A 17595-nucleotide genomic window follows, 5' to 3' on the forward strand; every position below is an offset into this window, starting at 1 on the left:
TATATTTCTATAAAAAGAAAAAAAATAGAAATTTGTCCAGATTCAAGTTAACATTTATAATATTCCTTAGAGAGGGCACAATGGTTTCCATCCAGAGGAGGCAAATCAGCCAGTATAATTCTAAGGTTGCTGCATAATTACTAGCTTTGTGAGCATTTGCTCATAACCAGCAGTGAATAGCAGAAGGAAACACACAGACTTCAGACACTCTGTGTGAAATGGACTGGACTCTCTGCCTTTATCTACTTCAGCAAATCCCAAGAGGAAGCTGTGGTCACCAGATTACAGAACAAGAGAAGAAGTTGGCTGGGGTTACTGTCATCTGTAGGAATCATCCCCTCCTGTTATTTGTTACTTGAAATGTAAGATTTGTTCCCCCCATACCAGCTAGAGGGGAAGCTATTGTTAGGTAAGTTTAAAAGTGCAGCAAGAAGCTGGGTATGGATAAAGTGATCATTAGCAATAGCTATTGGTATGTGGATAGTGGGATTTGAGAGTGTGTTTGAAGTCCTTCATGTGTGTAGTTGTACAATTGTCATATTTTGTATAATAATAGTTTTGTTGTTCAGCTGCAAAATCTCACACTTAAAACTGGTTTTTGCAGCATATTAGATAAAGTACCTCACATGGTTGTGACAGTCTGTACCCCTATGCTGATCCCTTTTACAAGGCTATGATAAATTTTGTATGAAGTATGCCTTATGAGGTATCATTTGAAAACTCACAACTTCCTGATTGTTATTGTCCTGGTAAAATGTGTGGCAACACTGTATGTAAAATAAAAAGTTATAAAATTCTATTGTATGTCATTGAGACAAGTTCCAAGTTTAGAAAAGCAGCCACAAACCAGTTCCTTAGAGACTAAAGGCAAACTGATGCCTCAGCCAGGGATCAACAAAATCAAATGGACTATCACCTGGGTAAGCAGACATGCTTTGGCAGAAAAGAGAGAGAGTGAGAAATTTATACCTTGGCAAAGAAACAGCTGGACATTCCCATCCCCACAGACTGTCTCCTGAACCCCAGCTGGAGATGATTCTCAAAGAAGAGAAAAAAGTATAAGAATGGGGAACAGATGCCCCAAGTTATTTCTCCCTACCCACGGCAGCCACAACACATGAGGAACAAAGAAACAGCTTCGGATTGATGGAGGGATCCAGTCTGAAAGGAATTCAGCCAGTTAGACTGCTGAAGCATGTGACTAGAGAATTTTGCTTTCAATTCAGTTAGCCTGTTAAGTTAGGTATTAGTCGCATTTACTTTAATTTTCTTGTAACCAGTTCTGACTTTTATGCCTTATTACTTGTAATCACTTAATCTTTCTGTGGTTAAATTTGTTTTATCTAAACCAATGTGCTTGGATTGAAGTTTTTGGGAAACTCCATTTGAGATACAATAGAACCCTCAGACTTACAAACTGACCAGTCAAACATACACCTCATTTGGAACTGGAAGTACATAATCAGGCAGAAGCAGAGACAAAAAAAGCAAATACAGTACAGTACTGTGTTAAATGTAAGCTACTAAAAAAATAAATAAGGGGAAAGCAGCATTTTTCTCCTGCATAGTAAAGTTTCAAAGCTGTATTAAGTCAGTATTGAGTAGTAAACTTTTGAAAGAACCACCATAATGTTTTGTTCAGAGTTATGAACAATCTGCATTCCCTAGGTGTTTGTAACGGAGGTTCTACTGTAATAGGATTTGTGCACATCATTTTCTATTAATAAAATGATGGACTTTATATGAGCTTGTGTGATCCAGGAGAGGGCTGGGCAGCACAACACATTTGTGGGGAAATCTTGGAATTTGCTGGTGTTACTCTGTAGTGTTATTCAAGAATGACTGATCAGAGAACTCATACAGTATTAGCTGGGAGTAATTTACATGCTGGAAGCTGTGTGAAGCAGTGTAAAAGGCACTCCAGGTTGGAGAATTGAGGGGACACAGCTAATCAGTAGTTCATATTGTATCCTAGGTAATGTCACAAGAGGCATAAAGACCTAAAATTGTACCCATTCTCCACGAGAAAGCTGAATGTGAAGGAGCCCTGAGCATTAATGACACCCTGGTACTCCACTCTAAGATACTGAGCTTGTGGTTTAGGAAGGAATTATTGTATATTTTAACCCTACAGCTAAGTTTTTGTATCTAGGGCATTTGTATCCTTTGGTTTTTTTGCCAGCCATACTAAAAAGACTCCTTTATCATTAGGAATGTGTTTGTATTGTGTTTATTGGCTGTCCTGTACAGTCTCAAGTTTGGAAGATAAGTGCTGCAGTAATTCAAGACCTTGTCTAGACTAGGTAAAATAGTGTTTAGTCATGTTAGCGAAACCTATTTAAAATACCACTTAGAGCTTAGTAGATACAATGTAACACCTTTAAATCTGGGCTAATTTATGGGTTGACTTTTGTGAGGAGCTTAAAACCAGTTAGCCCTAGTTTTAAAGGCAGTCCCTGCATCTAGAACAGGTGCTAAGTGGTGTTTCAGGAGGGCTAGAAAAACATTTTACCTCTCTCCTCCCAGCCCCAACACATACCATTTTTGCTATGGCCTAACTCTGATACACCTGGGGAAGTGTTTGAAATTCCACACCACTCTTGGTGATCGTGAGAGGAAAGGGTCAGTAACACGTTACCTGCGTTTCCAGTTTCTTCCCAATAGAAACTATGGGAAACTTGCTGTAATCTTTGTGTAAGATATTCAGGCCTGACAGACTGGCTTGTAAAATTAAGGCTCTAATTTGGAAAGCAAAACAATAACGCATCCTGGGCCACTGCTGAAATGAAGGCAGAAATTTTAAAAGCCCTTGCTATAACACAAAGAAAAAGGGAAAATAAATAGAAATCAATATGAATTAGAAGTTCAGCTTCCCATTTCAGTGTTGTACATTTAAGTTATCAGGGGGAAAAATATCTATGGATGGCAGGACTAAGTACAATGAGGAGTTTATTTTTTAAAAAATGTTAGAAAACAAAAGAAATCATAGCAATTGTTTAGGCCCATAGACAAAGGTGGGAAAATTGTCAGTAATGATGCAGAAAAAAAAAAAGTGTTCAATTATTGCTCTGTATTAAGAAGCAGAATGATGAACTAATATCACATGAGGACAAAGTACTTTAACATCCTCCTTTAATTACTAACAGAATGGAGACATCTGCTAAGGTTAAACATTTTTAAGTCAGCAGGCCCACATAACTTGCACCAAATATTCTAAAACTGTTAGGGGAGGGGGACTTTGACCTGGTGGAGTTAATTTTTAATAAATGTTGGAATACCAGGGAAATTCCAGAAGACTGGAAGAATGCTAATGTTATGCCAATATTTAAAGAGAGCAGGTAGGATGACCTGGGTAACTATAAGCCAATGAGCTTCATCAATCCTAGGCAAAAAAATGGAAAAGGCAGATGTGGGATTTGTGGACAGGTGCCATCCTGGGTTGGTCCTGTAGACACCTGCATCACTTTCCTTGGAGGTTTCAACAATAATTCACTTATACCCAGACTAAGACCAATATTTCCTCTTGCTTGAAGCTAGCTCACATTTTAGATTGAGTTTCACAATATTCCTTCTTGGGGCTATGTGCTTCTAGCACTGGCCTGTAAGCTTTCCTCTCAGTTTCAGGAGTTGCACAGCCCTCTTTCTTGGGGCTGTGGCAGGGTAGACTTCTTCCCTTCAGCAGTTTTCCCCCTTGACTGGGCTTGGAGCCTCCTTGAGGCACCTGCCCAGTCACTGATTAATTGCTTCAATAACCCAAGCACTCATCTGCTTTGGCTAGCAGACAAGGGAGCCTTGCCCACCCATTCTACAAGGCTCCTGGTCCCAAGCTCTTTAAGGAACAATGGAGAATCATCATTGATGAGAGATTTTTCTATTTGGGTTCTACAGAGATTGATACTAAGCCAGACACTCTTCAACATTTCCGGTAACATTTGTATATGACAAATGGTGGTCTAGTAAAAGATGTTACCTCACCTACTTTGTCTCTCTAATATCTTGGGACTAATATGTCTGCAATGAACACCTGAAGTTTAACCCAGAGAGATTTCTAGGCAAAATTCCCAAACTGAGTAACTTTAAAACTTCATAGTGGACTTTCACTTAATCATAAAACCACTGTACTAAAATACCAGCAAATGGATTACTTTAAACTGATGAAATCAAGAACTGTAACATCAAGACCCTAACAGTCAGTATTTCACTTGTCAAAATACTTGGTTTCCTGAACCAGAGCTCTGATTGGCACAGGAGACAGGGATAGGGGACATCAGGAACCTGGTTCTGGCTCCCTATTTCTCAGCAAAGTTAATGCTGTCTCATCAATGTGACTGCTCACAGAAGTAGAGTCAAGCCCTCAGACAAGTGTTTGTCCTTGTCTCTGTGATCTCAATCGTACAAATATCTCCTCTTCTTCTGTGGTGCGGGGGAATGTGTCTGTCAGTGTTCTCAAATATATTCTGCTTTTTTCCTGAAAATTCAAAGTGAGTTATTGCAGAGAGAGATGGTAATTTTTATCTTTTGAAAAAAGTTATTTTGGGGTGGGGGGGGGGAGGGGAACATTGTCCCTCATTTCTCTGCCACTGAAAAAGATTGGGAAGGGAAAGAAAAAAATAAATAGATTTTCATTTAAAAAATTAGAAAGTTTCAAACAGCAAAATTTTCTACAAAAATTTTAGAAAGGCTTTTTTTGTCAAAAGAAATTGAATGAAACAAACATTTTGACCCAACGTACTCCCAGCCAATAGAAATCAAAAGCTGTTTAACTATAATTCCATTGGTGATTAGGGATCTGGCTAGCCCTCAGTGGTTCCAGCCAGCCTCTCCCCGAAGACTAGCAGCCTGATTCAAAACCCAGTGAGTCTTACCATTGACTTCAATGGACTTCGGATCAGGTCCCAGCAAAGCAGGTAGGCTGTCAAACAGTCTACCATGTAAGCCATATTATCTGTAGTTTTAGCTTCTGGCAAGCCAGGCTAGGAAATAAAGCAAGAATATAAATAGTACCTTTCCACAAGAGAAAAAAGCCTGGAGGAAACCATGATATTTCAATGGTCCCTCTTGGAAGATGCAGGCCAGGAGCTCACTTTCCTTACATCTGCACCAATAAGAATCTATAAATATATTCAACTACCTTTTTCAGACAGTTTGAAATAAATATTTCAAGGAGGGGGAGCTTTCTGTTCACATTCAAGGGTTTGTCTTGTTTGACCTAGATCATCATGACTGGCTATGTGTTGTCTCTGTACAGGAATGCCCACCATCTGACTCCAGATCCCCAATGTGGGGTCCCTGGGCCCGGTGACCCAATGCCTCACACTCCATCTTACATAGTGGTAGCAGACACCATGGAAAAACCTGTTTTCCTAGGACTATATTCTTTCCCATTTTGACATTGCTTATTGGGGAGGAGGTTCCCACTCTGACCCCTTCATGGAATTTGGATGAGGGGGTGTAGTTTCCCATGCTAGGCCCACTTCTCCCTGCACCCCAGACAGAGGATGAAATTCCTGGCCGCTCTTATCCAGTTCAATGTGGGGGTCCAAGAGCAAATCCTACCTTATCTGCTATAGAGCTTGCTCAGAGATCTACAAGCCCACTAAGAACTCTGCCTCTAGGTCAGTCAGCTCATCTAATTAGTACAGCTTGGGTTAGAATCAATCTCAGTGAAATGCCGCAGCATCATTAACTAAGCTATGTACCCTCTAGAAACACCTAAAGGAAACAAACATCTGTTCTCACTGGGACCCCTTAAAGATGCGTGCTGATAGCCATGGGTGGTGTTAGACACATGCAACTGCATCAGCCCTGAGGCATCAAGGGGGGGGCCCATGCCATGGTGACTGTCTCAGTTACTTGTGAGGGTGGGGCCCCAGAATCAAGTGCAGGGCACATGGCAGTGGCTGAGGAATAGCTGGTGCAGCTGCTCAGGGGCCATGCACTTTGCCCCTGTAGGCTCAGGGCTGCTTGGCCATACAACATACCTGGCAAAGACTGCTACAATTGTCTGTGGCCTGCTGGTACCTCTAAGAGCAACATGCTGGTCCCCAATGCCCACACTTCAATTTGCCCATGGAGGGAGCCTCCAGAATGGTGGCTCTGCCAGCAATTCTGGTAGCAGGACTGCCAATGGCAGAGCCTCTATTTTGCTCAGAGACCCCTCCTCCCCTCGCACAGCCTTGGCAAAATTCCAACGCCTGCGGCAGGAGGAAATTCCAGTGCAGGAACCAGCATGCTGCTCTACCTATAGGCTCAGATTCTAACTCTGGTGGCAACAGCAGTTATGGTTTGCCGCTCTGGCTCCTGCGACAGCCGTGCTGGCTTTAGTAGGAGCAGTGGAGATGGCTCTAGTGACAGCAGTACTGTTGCAGGGCCTGGGCTAGAGGGACCAGATGGCTCAGAATGAGTGGAGGAGGAGGGGAGGTGGGAAGAAGAGAAGTCAGTTTATATGCACGTGGGGCATGTGAAGGCCCACCATAAAAGTCTGCAGTGGGCCAGCTTTTTGTTCCTCTACCACTGAGAGGGAGACAAGGGCAGGCCCAGGAGGTCAGCATTTGCTGACTGTTAGATTTGCCACTGCTTCTGCCTGTTTTGCAAGGGTTCTTTTTTCTTATCACCTGGTGCTTGAAAGGTCAGTTTTACACATCAGTCAAGGACAACAAGTGTAACCATGGTTTAGGTTGACATCTGGTTGGTCTTTGAATGGCTTGGCTTTTAAAAAAAACTCAAAAACATGAAATTCAGGAAAACCTAAACTGAAGCTTTTTCTCTTTTTTTTTTTTTTAAAACATGTCTTTAAGAAGTGAAAATAGTTGCTTTATATGAATAAATATGTAAGGCTCTCAGTGGACATTTTAAGGCATCCAAAAATAGTGCCATCTCACTGCCAAAGTTAATATAGTTAGTTTCCATGAAAAGCAAATGTCCATGGGGGTTTGTGCCTGTGAGATTGTGCAAATAACTAGCTCCTTTCCCACTCCCTGAGGCTTCTGCCACCTGGTAACAAGCCTCTTGGTTCTAGTTTGACAAAAGATGCCTGGAAATCATAACCCCCAGTTAACAAATATTCATATTGGAGGTCAGTATAACTACAGGCCTAGTTTATGAAAGCCAAAGAGTATTGGTCACATGTTTTACTGAAAGTTTTTAGCTTAACTTTCCAAACCACTCAACTCCCACATTCACTGGAAGAAGTTACAGATAGTTAAAAAAATAAAAAAGTATAAAAGACATGTAAAAAAGAAGATGTATAGCTGCCATCTTCCAGTTGCATGGAAACAGCAACTAACTATGCAGGGTTAATGCTGGCCCAGAAACCCCGACATGCAGCGGTGGCTTGAAGTATGAGGACAAGGAGACTGGCGCTCACTGTAACTTTGCCTTGTGTCCCCTTTGATAGATTACAATGTTATCTGTGCTATATTCTCAGTAGTGCAAAGTCTAATCTTGCTTTGTGCAGTATTTGCCATTCAGGACTTGGTGGAGTGGAGATTTGATAAAAAGATATTTGAATGACCTTGTTCCATTGACATGCTGAATAAAAACCAGCAAGAGGAACTCTCAAGAGACAAGAAGAGAGTTTGAAAGGGAATCTACAATTTGGCTCTTTGTGCTGGTCATCAGTTGTTTATATTGTTTATTGAAAGAAAGTAATGATTTTGGGGACAAAGGGTGTCCACACTACTATTCGATATCTGTGCTGTCCTAATTGCAGTGTAGACATTTGGACTTGGGCTGGAGTCCGGGCTCTGGGACCTCCCGGCCTGAACATCTACACTGCAATTAAATAGCCCCTCAGCCTGAGCCAGGTGGCACAGGCCATCCATGGATTTTTAATTGCAGTTTAGACATGCCCAAATAGAGAGAAAGTAGTTATTGGTAGGGTTCAGAATGTCCTAGGTGCTTTTAAAAAAAAAAAAACCACCACCACCTAACAGTCTTGTTGATTAATTATGCAGAGAGGTAAGGCAAACTAGTGCTGTATTTTAGTGAAAAAACAGAACACCTTAATTATGTCTTCTCATAAACTAGGGATGCCACTAAAATGTTTGAGAACTGAATGGATGACAGATTCAAAGATAGACAGGTAAAAGCTAGATTTTGACCTTAAAGAATGCTTGGGGGGGGGGGGGGGGAAATGTGTACATAGGATTACTGTGCCTGTTGTGTAGTTAAAATGATATAGTCCAGAATACAGATATGTTCAAAGAGATCATACGAACTCCCACAAGTAAAAGGCACCACCGAGAACAAACAATAGGAAGACAGATGTAGAAGCACAGAAAAGTTGCATGGCTCCATTGCATCCTCAAGTTATTATTGTTTCATGGAGAAACTGCCTAAAACCCCAACTGAAGTTCTTTTTACAATTCATTATGATTTGACTATTTAATTAAGAGACTGTAATAACATAGTGCTGCCTGCTTTACCAATTAAAAGGCAGTAACTACTGAACTTTTTAGGTAATAGTAATGCAAAAATAAATCTGATAAGTCACTCATGGTTAGAATTGGCTCCATTCCTAAAGCAGATGTATGACTTTAGATCAGTGGTTCTCAACCAGGGATATACACATGCCTGGGGAGTATGCAGAGATCTTCCACGGGGTACATGAACTCCTCCAGATATTTGCCTTGTTTTACAACAGGCTACATAAAAAGCACTAGCGAAGTCAGTACAAACTAAAATTTCATACAGATGATTTGTTTACACTGCTCTATATACACACACTATACACTGAAATGTAAGTACAATATTTGTATTCCAATTGAGGTTAAAAATGAGAAAGCAAGCAATATTTCAGTAATACTGTGCTGTGACACTTCTGTATTTTTATATCTGATTTTGTAAGCAAGTAGTTTAAGAGAGATTAAACTTGGGTTACACAAGACAAATCAGACTCCTGAAAGGGATAGAGTAGTCTGGAAAGGTTGAGAGCCCTATATCATAAAATCATCAGCAATAATAAGGTACAATACCAACTATTAAAGATACAGATTCAGGGTCAGCTATAAGTTCTCATATTTGTGTGTGAAGACATTAGACATGCTAAGTATGTAAGTAGAGTCTGGATGAGCTCCCCCCTGTCATCTAGTGGTGAGCTGTGGAAAAAGACTTCAGAGGCAGATCTCATTTGCTGATCTCGTTTGTGGGCTCAATGGGTAGTGATCAATGGCACCATGTCTAGCTGGCACCTGGTATCAAGCGGAGTGCCCCAAGGGTTGGTGTTGGGGCTGGTTTTGTTCAATATCTTCGTTAATGATCTGGAGGATAGCATGGATTGCACTCTCAGCAAGTTTGCAGATGACACTAAACTGGGAGGAGTGGTAGATTTGCTGGAGGGTAGGGATAGGACACAGAAGGACCTAGAAAAATTAGAGGATTGGGCCAAAAGAAATCTGATGAGGTTCAACAAGGACAAGTGCAGAATCCTGCACTTAGGATGGAAAAATCCCATGCACTGCTACAGACTAGGGACTGAGTGGCTAGGCAGCAGTCCTGCAGAAAAGGACCTGGCGGTTATGGTGGATAAGAAGCTGGATATGAGTCAACAGTGTGTCCTTGTTGCCAAGAAGGCTAACAGCATTTTGCGCTGTATAAGTAGGAGCATTGCCAGCAGATCGAGCGACGTGATCATTCCCCTCTATTCGGCATTGGTGAAGCCTCATCTAGAGTACTGTCCCCCATACTATAAGAAGGATGGGGAAAAATTGGAAAGAATCCAGCGAAGGGCAACAAAAATGATTAGGGGGCTGGAGCACATGACTTATGAGGAGAGGCTGAGGGGAACTGGGATTATTTAGTCTGCAGAAGAGAAGAATGAGGGGGGATTTGATAGCGGCTTTCAACTACCTGAAAAGGGGTTCCAAAGAGGATGGATCTAGACTGTTCTCAGTGGTAGCAGATGACAGAACAAGGAGCAATGGTCTCAAGTTGCAGTGGGGGATGTTTAGGTTGGATCTTAGGAAAAACTTTTTCACTAGGAGGGTGGTGAAGCACTGAAATGGGTTACCTAGGGAGGTGGTGGAATCTCCATCCTTAGAGGTTTAAGGTCAGGCTTGACAAAGCCCTGGCTGGGATGATTTAGTTGGGGATTGATCCTGCTTTGAGCAGGGGGTTGGACTAGATGACCTCCTGAGGTCCCTTCCAACTCTGATATTCTATGACACACCCACCCTGTCTAGATGCTTAGCATGATGGGACTGCTTGCACAAATGATCCCTTTGGCTAGTTTTGGATCCCCAGTCTCCTTGTTATTGGGGCAGGAGTAATAAAGTGTTGCTATCCTTGTTGTGTGAACTGAGGGCAACAGAACTGTACCTGGCATACCCTGATGGAGGGACTGACCCACAACTGAACAGCACTCACTAGCCAGGGGACATAGGTTCCAAAGCCCAATGAGTTGAGAGAGGGTAGGGACAGGTACTTGTACCTGGTAGTATGGGCCTTGTTTAAGGTCCTAGACACCATTTGACCCTTCCTCTCTCTACGGTATAATAAAAGACTCATTTAGACTCAATTGAGAGTCTTGTTACACGCTGAAGAGCTGAAGTCACTGCTACCTAGGTTGCACTTCTCAGAATCCATGACACTTTTTGCCTGTGAACTCTACTCACTTGGGCAACAGCTTAGTGATGTTTCCCCACTGCATCTCATTTACAAAAACATACAGTATCTGAAAAAGCCAGTGCTTAATGCTTCTCTCTTGATTCCTATTCCTTCAACTGTACAATTCATAACCTACCTGTGCTAAAGTTTTGCTGTGTGTGAAATAAGTGATGTTACAAATGTTTGAAATTAATGTTGTGTGTGCACATCAGTGTTCTACAGAATTAAAAGGAGCAATTTTTGGCACCATTATGTATCTTTGTGCTGACAGTATAGATTTAATTTCCAAAGTCTAAGATGGCCAAATGATGTACTGGCTAGTGCAGCGTACATTTCCACAAATGATTCAATGTGAAGATTAGCTAAGGTATGTGCGTGCACATATTTGCATGAATAGAAGTTATTTACATGTTCAGCTGTGCACGTGAATGTGTATTGCATTGTTGAAAATCTGGCCATTCGTGTTTTGTTAAAGGTGAATATGCAAAAAAAGGGTTAAGAATTTTAAAATGCAACTACAGCAGCTTCAGACTAATTCCTCTTAATTTGCTTGCAAAACAATTTCTAGGCCAAGTTTAAACCTGGAAAGTAACTCTCTGGTCAGCTGACGAGTATTTAGATCATCCTCTCTGTGACTAAGAGGATATAAATGGCTATGTCCTCCCTCAATGCTGTAATGGCAGCTTGACACAGACAATTACATTAGTGACAAGTAATTAAATTTGGGGTATAAGGTTTTCTATGTGCAGTGCTATAACTACTGTTAAGTTTCTAGATACAGAAAAGATGTAGACTATAGCATTGTAAACATTTAGGTTTCATGTCATGACACTACAGGCTTATACTGTATCCAGGTCTTGAATTGGGCCACCTTATAGGGCCTGGGGGCGGGGGGGGGGGTTGTTTTAAAAAAAAGAAGTCTCTAGTTTTAGTGCCTATAGAGAAAATCTTAAAACTATGAACCCAGCATAACTGATGCAGGGACATGTGCTTGAGAGCTTGGAACAATAGCTCTGATTTGCCCTTGTTCATCTAATTGAGGCACTAACTCAGTTGCTCACTGGTGATTTTAAATGAATATATTATTTCATTGTTGATGAAAGCAGAGAGGAGAGGGTGATCTTATTCTAGAATGAGATTTCATTTTGCCTCCGAGTGGGTGTCACTTGGTAGGCCACCATTTAATTCCCTCCCTCCCCACAACCCATGGAGCCAACATGGCAGAGGGGAGACAGAACCCAAGGGAGGGCATCTGAAACTCACCGTGGTGGAACTATTCCCACGGAGCTCAGTAAGGCATCTGAGCCTCACTGAAGGGGAGGCAAGATTAAGGAGCCCAGCAGTGCCCATGTATCCAAAACTTATTTAGGGAATACCAAATCTGAGTTGCTTAGAAGAGCACATATGATCATGTTTTGAACATCCAGACAATCACCTGTGAGTGGCATATCAAGTGGGCAGAGCTTGGAAGTGTACCACTGCACTCTTTTCCAGTTTGACTACTGACTATAATTGAAGGGGCCACATATAACAAAAAGGGTTCCAAGCAATTATAAGAGTACACATGGGGGAGGGAAAAATCTTGGTGAAATCCTGACCCCACAGAAGTCAGTAGGAATTTTGCCATTGACTTCAATGGAGCCAGGATTTCACATTCTATATTCTCTTAATTCAAAGAAATCTTAAACAGATCAAAGAATGACTCACCAGTCAGCACACCTCCTTATGGTATAGGAGGTTCTGCTCTTCTGGCATTCCCTGCTGACAGCTACTCTGCAGATCCAGCTCTGCAGGGATCTGTTTCTTCTATCTTGGCCCTCTGGGCAAATCACGCTCAGTCCTACCCCTTTAGTGGTAACAAAGTCCAAACAGGTAGTTCAGTGCTCTTACACTAGGACTTCAGAGGCTGACTCTAGGCCCAGTGTTCTTTATAGCCATTGTTTCACAGCTACCAATAGTCCTTGCCTCTTTTATCCTGAGGGAGTGCGGGGCACCCTTCCTTCCTCCATGGTCTGCAGGGGAACCCAGGCTCTTCTTTTACTGTGGGTTCCAACCCACAAATGCTACAGTGATCAGCCTAGGTTTGCTCCCTTAGGCACCTTGATGCTCCCCTAGACATCTTCCTACATCAGCTAGTCTCCATGCCCTTTTCCAGGCTCTGCAGAGTCCTTTCCAACTCCAGTAGTAAGCAGGCTCCCTGAGCTTTCTCCTCAGAGAGCCAGTTCCTAGCCCTTTCAGAAGGGGCACGTCATCCCTAAGGTTTCTCAGTACCTCTCCAACTCTATTATTAGAGCTCCTGTCTCAAGAAAGGATCCCAAGGCCTACTCTCCCCATAGACTGGTGTTCTTTTCCCCTAAAGCCCTTTCTTTACATTAACCACCCAGGTCCTCTGTAGCTGAATCTCACCTGTAATTGAGCCTGACACCTGTGTAGTTACCACCAGGTGCCCTCATTAAGCTCTCCAGCTCCACTTAACCCTTTCAATACGTGTGTGTGTGTAAAATACATTCCATCATAGAGGTATATCAAATGTGCTGTATTCACTCTAGGGATACCAAATATTTTACCAGTACAGCCATAGGCCCAGATTTCACCTGTACAGGGGAAGGGAGATACAAGTTGCACTTCAATGCCAGTGAAGGCTGTGGTGACCCGGGGTCATTTGCTTTTTCCATCACTTTCCTCCCACTTTGATTGAGGAGAGGACTGCTGTAAGTTCTGCTAGGAGCACCATCGGAACCCTGTGGTTCCACGAATCAGAGAACAATCCAGCCACCCCAATGCTCTGATAAGTGCCTATACTGGTTGGCTGCAATCTCCCGCGGAGGAGAGGCTGAGGAAGACTTGTGCCACTCCCAGACCTGGACTGAAGTGAATCTAGGTCACAGTTTAACCATAATGGTATAAAATGCTTCTCATTCCAGTGCTACCTGCTGGCTAACAGTCTGTAAAGCTAGGGGTGCTTGCTATCAGGCTATAGGTAACCCTGTAACTGTCACTTGTTTTATTTGGTTTGGTGTAGAGGGAGGAGGAACAGAGGGGTCACGCAAAGAGAGGAAGAGAAAAATCAAGAAGTGAAGAGGGAAAGAAGAAAAGAGGCATTAAGGGAAATGCAATTGGTAAGCTACTGTTTTGATCTTGCTGCGAAGCTGAACCCACCAGAAATGTGTTGTCCCTCAGTGCTAGTGCTAAGGCTTTTCTGTCAGACTAGCTGAAACTGATCTATCTATGCTAGGCTAGTATCTCTAGCTTACAAGTTAGAAGTGTTGTATAATGGATACTAGAGGGTCAAGCCAGTCTTACAAGGTGCTAAGCATGACCCGGAGAAGTGCTGGACACCCTCTACTCCAGTGGAAATTTCAGCTGCTTACAAAACTGGCCCACTATAAAGAATCTGTTAATGGCACAATAGTTAAGGATTAACAGGCTGGATGCAACAGATCTGAATAAGTTTAGTTGTAATTGCGGGAATCATTTTACAGACACACTATACCTGGTAACATACTCCCAACCACAGACACAGCAGTGCCTGCAAACTTAATTGCCGCAGATAATGTCATAGTGCAGATACCAGTAAGGCACAGTGTTTTTCCCCCTGAGCAGTTCTCTTATTTACTCCCACAACCCCCCCAATCATCTGACAAGTAATAAAGAACAAAGCAATCTGTCCCCTTTACATTCCTCTCCATAAGGGCTTAACTATGTCAGGTGCAAAACTGTGAACCTTATTAGGCTCGGGGGTAACCTTCACTGCTACGAAGATAGTCAATATGGAAGACTCCATGGAATCAGAGTAAAGAGCGGCTTAGTGAAATGAGATACTGCAGCTCCTATGAGTAAGGAGTCCTGTCATAGCCTCTAGCTCATAAATGATGTGTGATAACGGTTTAGTATTGGAGGACTGCAAATACACACCACTAACTTGGGGGGGAAAAAACCTCACTGCTTCTCTCTCCAGAGAAGGGTGAGGGCTCCAGTGTTTTATTGCTGCAATGCCTGAGTCACAATAATGAAGTGCACAATACTGTTGGAAAACTTTAAATTGTGTGTGCATATGGAGGAAACAGCTGACTTGTTCCCTAGTGATTTATGCCACCTTATAGAAATTTACATATTCTCTCTCAAAACATCATGATTCATCTTAAGATTTTTCTGGCACTATCAATTGACTTGTCAAGTGTAAAAAGGTCCCTTTTTTTCTTTATATAAAATATGAAAACATTTCCTCAGTGTACTGTTGCCCCCCTTTGACCAGAGCAGCTAATCCAAGTTTGGGACCATGGTGGTGTTCCAGTTGGGAATAAAAATTGGTGGCAGTCTGGCAGTTCTTTGATGCAATTTTGTTTATTTATAAAGAACATGGAGAGTCCTGTGTCTCTGAATGCAGAAAGAATCCAATAGCAGCAAGCAGCCTCTTCTACTCACGGCACCAAGAGCCCTTTTTTCAGCCTGATTTCCTGACCCAAAAGAAACTTCTCCCCATGTTTCTTCCAGGGGAAGCCACACATTTTCAGTTGCTCCTTCAGCCTGTCACTCTCCTTAAGTCTATTCTGTTGTCAGTTTGTATGTTTACCCCTTACCCCCGAGTCACAATCCCCAGCCTTTGCGCACCAGATGCTAGTTTCTGAGCAGCTTCCATTAGGCTTTGTTTTAAGTGTGGCCCCTTAACTGTCTCTTCCAACTTACTTAAATGGGGGACTCGTTTGCATATCAGTTTAAAGAGGTTTTAACTTAACCCATAAGATGGGAGAAACAGTATAAAACAGTACAGTAACTCTGTGGTTGTTACTTTCCACATATGCAGTAGATAAGTTTCTGAGGGGAAAGGGGGAAGCTGCATTTAAGCATCTTAAATTTCACTAAAAACAAGTGTTTTTCTACAGCCTGCAATGTTTTGATTAATCCATTTACACTAGGGATCTTGGATGAAAAGAATGATTGCCCTACAATGCTCCTGTATCATTTTCAAGTTGAAGTTTTTATACGACAGTTCAATCACAATGGGCTAACAGATTTGCCTGTTTGACCTTTCTGTTGCTGTTTAATATACAGTTCCCCATATGCACAACTGGCATTTGGTTTCAGCCACAATTATAAAATCAGTGACATATCACATTTACTGTCTACTTAAAAGCAACAAGAGTCATTTATGTCTCATCATTATACATGCAGGATATTTTATTAAAGATCAAAGGTTTGAGAATTCATTTCATAACAAATGGGAATGGTGCAATAATATATTCTAATTATGGAGGCAATATGCAGAACATATGAAAATACTGTTAGAAATAACTAATCCCCTTTGTTTGAAATCCCAGAAGGCTTTTCTTGCCCCTCAAAGCAACTGCCCCCTACTTTGGTCAGTAACAGGAGAAGTATGCCTGAGGGTCCTTGGGGAGAAAGAGAAAAATATCAAGCGGTGAGTTAATGCTTTAATTGCTGCTCCTCTTCCAGCTTATCAGTTATGCCTCTTTCATTGTCTCTTTCCATTTCCTTGAAAACAATGGTGAACTCAGCAGAGATTGTCCCTTCTATGTTACTGAGGTACATGTGGAACATGAAATACTCAGCAGCACCATTTGAGAAATTTAAAGAGAGCATCAGGGGTGGAGATGTATCTGTAGAAGATGAATTGTACTGCCATGGTGGAAGGTAAAGTGGCTGTGGCATTGCCCATTGGTTTAACACTCAGAATTGTTTATTAATATTCATCAAGGATACTAGAGTTGCATACAGGCCTCATTCCAAAGATTCTGCCCATCTCTCTCATTAACGTATGATGTACAGTATTACTACTTAGCAGTGGTGCTAAGACAGTAGGGTGAGGAATCTGAAGAGCAGGGTTAGAGTTTTTTCAGGCTCTTTTAGATTGTTTGTACCTGAAATATAATTACAATTTAGTTCTGAAAAACCCAAAAAAGAAAGAACAAAAAAAACCCCCCAACCAACAATAACAAAAAAACCAAAAACCAGAATAAGCTTAAAAATGGACACAAGAAGCCACAAGAGGTATTGATAGCTCAAGACAGAAGTCCTCCATTTAACCAGCAATCCAATCCTGCTACCACTGCAATCAATGAAACTGGTACCATGAGCAAGGAGTGGTAGAGCATTGGCAGTGGTAATACAAACTCCCACACATTTGTCAGGATTGCTCCACCTTAATGATTATAAGATCCAGAGGGGCCTATACTCTGCTCTTCATACTCCTGCTAGGTTTTTTTTACATTTCTGATTGCTTTTCCACCTACATTCCCTTCTGCCTGACTCAATATCACTGGAGGATATTACCTTCTCTCACTAGTCAAATAATATCTGACAAGAAGCTGGTAAGTTTATTCTTGATTTTTTTTTTATTTGCTTGCTTTTTTGCTACGGGAGGATAAAAGCAAGCTTAGGGCCTGATTACTAGGGCCTTACTCCAGTTTTATGCTAGTGTAACTGCATTGATTCCCCTCTTGCAGCATTGGCCCCTAATGGGAAAAATCAAACTCTAAATGGATATTAATTGCTTCAGACTACCAAAACATAGTTCACTTATGTATTCCTGGTAGCAAATCTCAGTATGTAGAAAAAATCCCAAACAAACAAAAAAACCCACACCCACACACCTCTAAACTTAGGACAGACTTCAAAAGCTTCCTTCTTTCATGTTCTGTGTTCTTATTCCTTGGCATTCTTCCCCCAAGTCCCTGAGTAACAGCCTCCATTGTAGCCATTAACTAGCATCACTACAGGCAGTCTTTTACCAAATACCATACAGTTTAAAGTAGGGCTGTCAAGTGGTTAAAAAACAAAATTGCGATTAATTGCACCTTTAAATAGAATACCATTTATTTAAATATTTTTGGATGTTTTCTACATTTTCAAATATATTGATATCAGTTACAACACAGAAGGGTAGTTGTGTTAGTCTGGATCTGTAAAAGCGGTAAAGAGTCCTGTGGCACCTTATAGACTAACAGACGTATTGGATCATAAGCTTTCTTG

General features: G+C 41.7%; 1 long non-coding RNA gene across 1 annotated transcript; it reads left to right on the forward strand.

Annotated features, from left to right (window-relative positions):
• Nucleotides 1–269: 269 nt before the first annotated feature.
• On the forward strand, nt 270–16025 carry LOC141985901 (uncharacterized). The gene is made up of 3 exons (XR_012639056.1): nt 270–409; nt 13628–13724; nt 15924–16025. It is a non-coding gene; the product is annotated as an uncharacterized LOC141985901 (long non-coding RNA).
• Nucleotides 16026–17595: the final 1570 nt, after the last annotated feature.

The sequence above is a fragment of the Natator depressus genome, chromosome 4, assembly GCF_965152275.1.
Source record: "Natator depressus isolate rNatDep1 chromosome 4, rNatDep2.hap1, whole genome shotgun sequence".
Lineage (NCBI taxonomy): Eukaryota > Metazoa > Chordata > Testudines > Cheloniidae > Natator > Natator depressus.